General features: G+C 46.1%; 1 non-coding gene across 1 annotated transcript; it reads left to right on the forward strand.

Annotated features, from left to right (window-relative positions):
* Positions 1-3,269: 3,269 nt before the first annotated feature.
* LOC122062311 lies at positions 3,270-3,425 on the forward strand. The gene has a single exon (XR_006134909.1). It is a non-coding gene; the product is annotated as a 5.8S ribosomal RNA (ribosomal RNA).
* Positions 3,426-6,654: the final 3,229 nt, after the last annotated feature.

Here is a 6,654-nt window from a genome sequence, read left to right on the forward strand (position 1 = left end):
TGCGGAGGTGTTTGCATGCCTCCTGCCGCAAGTGTTATAATACGACATAAACATTGGTCTCTGAGGAACATAGGTTACAATCTTGCAAGTGGAGACAAATCACATGTCCCTTCCCCCCTCCCCTTGTTTTCTTAAAAAATTTGCATTCTCGTGGGTCTGTTGCTTGTAAGAGTTTTCTCATACTCGGTCTTGTGGTCTATGCTATTTGGAGAAGTGCATTTCTAAGTCACGCCTATGTGCGGAGGTGTTTGCATGCCTCCTGCCGCAAGTGTTATAATACGGCATTAACGTGGGTCTCTAGAGAACATAGGTTGCAAGCTTGCAAGTGGAGAAAGATCATGATTCCCTCCACGCTCCCCCTCCCCTCCCCCCTCCTTTGTTTTTAAAAAGAAAATTGCATTCTCATGGGCTTGTTGCTTGTAAGAGTTTTCTCATGCTTGGTTTTGTAGCCTTATGGTATTTGGAGAAATGTATTTCTACGTCATGCCTAGATGCAGAGCTGTTTGCATGCCTCCTACCGCAAGTGTTATGATATGACATTAACATGGGTCTCTTAGGAACATAGGTTGCAAGCTTGCAAGTGGAGATAAATCACGTGTTGGTTCCCCCCTTCCCTTGTTTTTTTAAAAAATTTGCATTCTCGTGGATTTGTTGCTTGCAAGAGTTTTCTCATACTCGGTCTTGTGGCCTATGCTCTATGAAGAAGTGCATTTCTAAGTCGCGCCTAGGTTCGGAGGTGTTTGCATGCGTAGGTTACAAGCTTGCAGGTGGAGATAGATTATGAGTCCCTCGACCCTTGTTGATTGTTGAGAATTTCGTGCTTAGTGGGGCTATTGATTTTCCTTCTACCAAATCCTTATTACGTGTAGTAAGTTTGGTGGTGGATTATGTCGGTAGTGGACATAATGCACGTGAGTGGCTATTGTTTTTCTTGTGGTTGTAGGCTCTTTGCTTGTGTATTAAACCACTATGCACAGATACCTCTATGGGTTGCTATGGGCCAAAAGTGTCTTTGTCAAGACCATAAAAATGGTTCCTATGTTGCTTACCTAGTTGGATGGAAAGATGCTACCCCTTCACTCTCATTTCATTTCTCTTGCTTGCCCTTGTGGTTGGTGTGAAGTGGCTTGCAATACGATGCATATGTCCACTTTCTTTGTGTCAGTGGTGCATGTGCACTGTTTGTGCTCTAGGATGCAGGACATTTTATGGGGCAAGTTGGATGTGTGTGTCCTCTTGAATCCTTTGGTTGCAACTCATTGCACAAGAATGATAGATCGTCATAAATGTATGGAGCAACATCACCCAATGCACAATTGGGGATGTGGTTCATGCAGAGCTTTGGCGTCCAGAAGGAAAGTTACCTGGTTGATCCTACCAGTAATCATATGCTTATCTCAAAGATTAAGCCATGCATGTGTAAGTATGAACTAATTCAGATTGTGAAACTGCGAATGGCTCATTAAATCAGATATAGTTTGTTTGATGGTATTTGCTACTCGAATAACCATAGTAATTCTAGAGTTAATATGTGCACCAAACCCCGACTTTTGGAAGGGATGCATTTATTAGATAAAAGGTCAACAAGGGCTCTACCTGTTGCTCTGATGATTCATGATAACTCGATAGATCGCATGGCCTTTGTGCCTGCGACGTATCATTCAAATTTTTTCCCAATCAACTTTTGATGGTAGGATAGTGGCCTGCTATGGTGGTGACAGATGACGGAGAATTAGGGTTCAATTCCGAAGAGGGAGCCTGAGAAATGGCTACCACATCCATGGAAGGTAGCAGGCACACAAATTATCGAATCCTGACACGGGGAGGTAGTGACAATAAATAACAATACCAAGCTCTTCGAGTCTAGTAATTGGATTTGGGATGGGTCGATCGATCCACCTTATAGTGTGTACCAGTTGTCTTATCCCTTTTGTCAGCGCTGTGCTCTTGGTCTTAATTGGTTGGGTCATGCCTCTGGTGCTATTACTTTGAAGAAATTAGAGTGCTCAAAGCAAGCCTACGCCCTGGATACATTAGCATGGGATAACATCATAGGATTTCGGTCCTATTGCATTAGCCTTCGGGATCGGAGTAATGATTAATAGGGATAGTCGGGGGCATTCGTATTTCATAGTAAGAGGTGAAATTCTTGGATTTATAAAAGATGAACCACTCCAAAAGCATTTTCCAAGGATGTTTTCATTAATCAAGAATGAAAGTCGGGGGCTCAAAGACGATCATATACTATCCTAGTCTCAACCATAAACGATGATGACCAGGGATCGATAGATGTTGCTTTTAGGACTCCACTGGCACCTTATGAGAAATCAAAGTTTTTGGGTTCTGAGGGAGTGTGGTTGCAAGGCTAAAACTTTAAAGGAATTGATGGAAGGGCACCACCAGGAGTGGAGCTTATGGATTAATTTGACTCTAACACGGGGAAACTTACCAGGTCCAGACATAGTAAGGATTGACAGACTGAGAGCTCTTTCTTGATTCTATGGGTGGTGGTGTATGGCCATTCTTAGTTGGTGGAGCGATTTGTCTGGTTAATTCTGTTAACAAACGAGACCTCAGCCTGCTAACTAGCTATGTGGAGGTGACCCTCCATGGCCAGCATCTTAGAGGGACTATGGTCATTTAGGCCACAGAAGTTTGAGGCAATAATAGGTCTGTGATGCCCTTAGATGTTCTGGGCCGCACGCATGCTACACTGATGTATTCAACGAGTCTATAACCTTGGCCGACGGGCCCGGGTAATCTTTAAAAATTTCACCGTGATGGGGATAGATCATTGTAATTTTTGGTCTTCAACGATGAATTCCTAGTAAGCGCAAGTCATCAGCTCACGTTGACTACGTCCCTGCCCTTTGTACACACCGCCTATCACTCCTACCAATTGAATGGTCCAGTGAAGTGTTCTGATTATGGGGACGTGGGTGGTTCACCGCCATCGACGTCATGAGAAGTCCACTAAACCTTATCATTTAGAGGAAGGAGAAGTCATAACAAGGTTTCCATAGGTGAACCTATGAAAGGTTCATTATCGAGACCTGTGAACATGTTGCATTGCACGATCAAGGTAGGGTGTGGGAGTGTGAGATCCTTCCTTCTAGACCCTTGTAAGGTCATCCTGCGATCCTTCACAGCATTTGACCCAAACACAACCACCGGCATAGTCGGTGCCAACGAACTCACAATGGAAAGGACATGACATCATTGCACCTTTGGTGTGGTCTGGTCATCCTAAATCCGAATCTTATCTTAATGACTCTCGACAACGGATATCTTGGATCTTGCATGGATGAAGAACATAGCGAAATATGAAACTTGGTGTGAATTGTAGAATCCCGTGAACCCTCGAGTCTTTGAACATAAGTTGCACCCTAGGCCATCGGGCTGAGGGCATGCCTGCCTGGGCGTCACGCATCGTGTTGCCCCACCTCCTTTTCCCTTTGTGGTAGTGGTGTGGAGTGAATATTGGCCCCTGGTGTCTCTATTTGAGGTGCAGTCGGCCCAAAGTCAAGGGCCCCTTATGTGGCAAGTGTCATGATGAGTGGTGGTTCGAGCCATTTTGCCATTTGTTTGGACATCGTGTGAGTGTTCTGCTCCCATCGGGCTTTGGTGACCCTGATTGCCATTCGATGGAATTTCAACTGTGACCCCAAGTCAGGCAGGGCTACCTGTTGAATTTAAGCATATCAATAAGCGAAGGAGAAGAAACTTACAAGGATTCCCTTAGTAACAGTGAGCAAATGGGGAGAACCCAGCTTGAGAATCGGGTGGCTTTGTCGTTCGAATTGTAGTCTGTAGAAGCATCTTCAGTGGCGGATCGGGCCCAAGTCCCCTGGAAGGAGGTGCCAGAGAGTGTGAGAGCCCCATCGTATCCAGACCCTATTACATCCCGAGGCACTTTCTGTGAGTTGGGTTGTTTGGGAATGTAACCCCAATTAGGCGGTAAATTCCGTCCAAGGCTAAATATGGGTGAGAGACTGATAGCGAACAAGTACTGTGAGGGAAAGATGAAAAGGACTTTGAATAGAGAGTCAAAAAGTGCTTGAAATTGTCAGGAGGAAAGTGGATGGGGGCCAGGGATGCGTCTCGATCGGATGTGGAATGGTGAATAGCCGATCCACCGCTCGACTCGGGGCGTGGACCGATGTGGATTACAACAGCGTCCCAAGCCCAAGTTGTCGCATTATGCCCGAGGAGATGTCGTCGCCCCTATCATGGTAGGAAGTGTGTGCCTCAATGGCATACCTATTGGCAATTGTATGCTCCTGGCATCGGTCTATCGGGCTCCCCATTCGACCCGTCTTGAAACATGAACCAAGGAGTCTGACATGTGTGCGAGTCAACGGGTGAGTAAAACCCGTAAGGCATAAGGAAGCTGACTGGTGGGATCCCCATGTGGGTTGCACCGCCGACCGACCTTGATCTTCTAAGAAGGGTTCGAGTGAGAGTATACCTGTCGGGACCCGAAAGATGGTGAACTATGCTTGAGCGGGGCAAAGCCAAAGGAAACTCTGGTGGAGGCCAGCAACGATACTGATGTGCAAATCATTCATCAGACTTAGGTATAGGGGTGAAAGACTAATTAAACCACCTAGCAGCTGGTTCCCTCCGAAGTTTCCCTCAGGATAGCTAGAGCCCGTGGGCGAGTTCTATCGGGTAAGGCCAATGATTAAAGGCATCGAGGGCGCAACGCCCTCGACCTATTCTCAAACTTTAAATAGGTAGGACGGCATGGCTGCTTCATTGAGCCCCACCATGGAATCAAGAGCTCCAAGTGGGCCATTTTTGGTAAGCAGAACTGGCGATGCAGGATGAACCAAAAGCTGGGTTATGATATCGAATTGCACTCTAACCTAGAACCCACAAAGGGTGTTGGTCAATTATGACAGCAGAATGGTGGTCATGGAAGTTGAAATCCACTAAGGAGTGTGTAACAACTCACCTGTTGAATCAATTAGCCCCAAAAATGGATGGCACTGAAGCGTATAACCTATACAAGACCGTTGGGGCAACTGCCAGGCCCCAATGAGTAGGAGGGTGCGATGGTCACCATAAACCTAGGGCGTGAGCCCCAGCGAAGCTGTCATCAGTGCAGATCTTGGTGGTAGTAGCAAATATTCAAATGAGAACTTTGAAGGCCAAAGAGGGGAAGGTTTCATGTGAACAGCACTTGTACATGGGTTAGTCAATCCTAAGGGATGGGGGAAGCCCGTCAGAGAGCGTGTATGTGCACGTGCTCTGAAAGGGAAGAGTTATCTTTTTTGTTAGGAAGTCTGGAGACGTGGCGGGGGCCTTGGGAAGAGTTATCTTTTCGGTTTAACAGCCTATCCACCTTAGAAACGGCTCAGCCGGAGGTAGGTCCAGTGGTTGGAAGAGTACCGCACATCATGTGGTGTACGATGTGCCCTCGACAGCCATTGAAAATCTGGAGGACTGAGTTCCGACCATACCTGATCGTACTTATAACCGCATCAGGTCTCCAAGGTGAACAAGCTTTGGTCGATGGAACAATGTAGGCAAGGGAAGTCAGCAAAATGGATCCATAATTTCAGGAAAAGGATTGGTTCTAAGGGCTGGGCATGGGGGTCCCAGTCTTGAACTCGTCGACTATCGGGGGACTGCTCGAGCTGCTTTTGTAGGGAAAGCGGGACATTGCTTGTCGGTTAGGGGACAGACTAGGAATGGACCCCTCGGGGCCTTCCCTGGGTGTCGAACAGTCGACTTAAAATTAGTACGGACAAGGGGAATCCGACTATTTAATTAAAACAAAGCATTGCGATGGTCCCTGCGGATGCTCACACAATGTGATTTCTGCCTAGTGCTCTGAATGTCAAAATGAAGAAATTCAACCAAGCACGGGTAAATGGCAGGAGTAACTATGACTCTCTTAAGGTAGCCAAATGCCTCGTCATCTAATTAGTGATGCGCATAAATGGATTAACGAGATTCCCACTGTCCCTGTCTACTATCCAGTGAAACCACAGCCAAGGGAACGGGCTTTGTAGAATCAATGAGGAAAGAAGACCCTGTTGAGCTTGACTCTAGTTTGACTTTGTGAAATGACTTGTGAGATGTAGGATAAGTGGAAGCTAGAAACGGCGCAAGTGAAATACCACTACTTTTAACATTATTTTACTTACTTCGTGAGTCAGAGGTGGGGCTCTGCTCCTCCTTTTAGACCCAAGGCCCACCTCAGCAGATTGATCCGGGTGTAGACACCCAATTTTTTCACCCTCCTCTGGCTATGATGAAATATGGATCTTGGACGTGACTTCTAACCAATAGAGATGTTGAAAGAAACATTTCCCTACCCAAAACCTTGGAAATCCCCACATAGAAGAGAAGGTCTAATTTTCACTTTTCATATATGAAGGAATCTGGTCAAGATGACTATACAGATAAATAGTGCTCGAAAACACAATTCCAAAGATATATAATACGTCAAAATTGAGCCGACAGATCTCTGACAATCATCCCTAAAAAATCATGGCTTTCCACACATATGCCGCACACATGGACAGTCCTGCTGGAAATTTGGAAAAATCCCTCACCTAACCCAAACACCCTAAAAATTCATCCCCTACCTACCTAGACAACCCCGAAACACTCCCGGGTCTGAAACCCTAGAAATCCCCGCAC

This window comes from Macadamia integrifolia, unplaced genomic scaffold (assembly GCF_013358625.1).
Source record: "Macadamia integrifolia cultivar HAES 741 unplaced genomic scaffold, SCU_Mint_v3 scaffold100, whole genome shotgun sequence".
Classification (NCBI taxonomy): domain Eukaryota; kingdom Viridiplantae; phylum Streptophyta; class Magnoliopsida; order Proteales; family Proteaceae; genus Macadamia; species Macadamia integrifolia.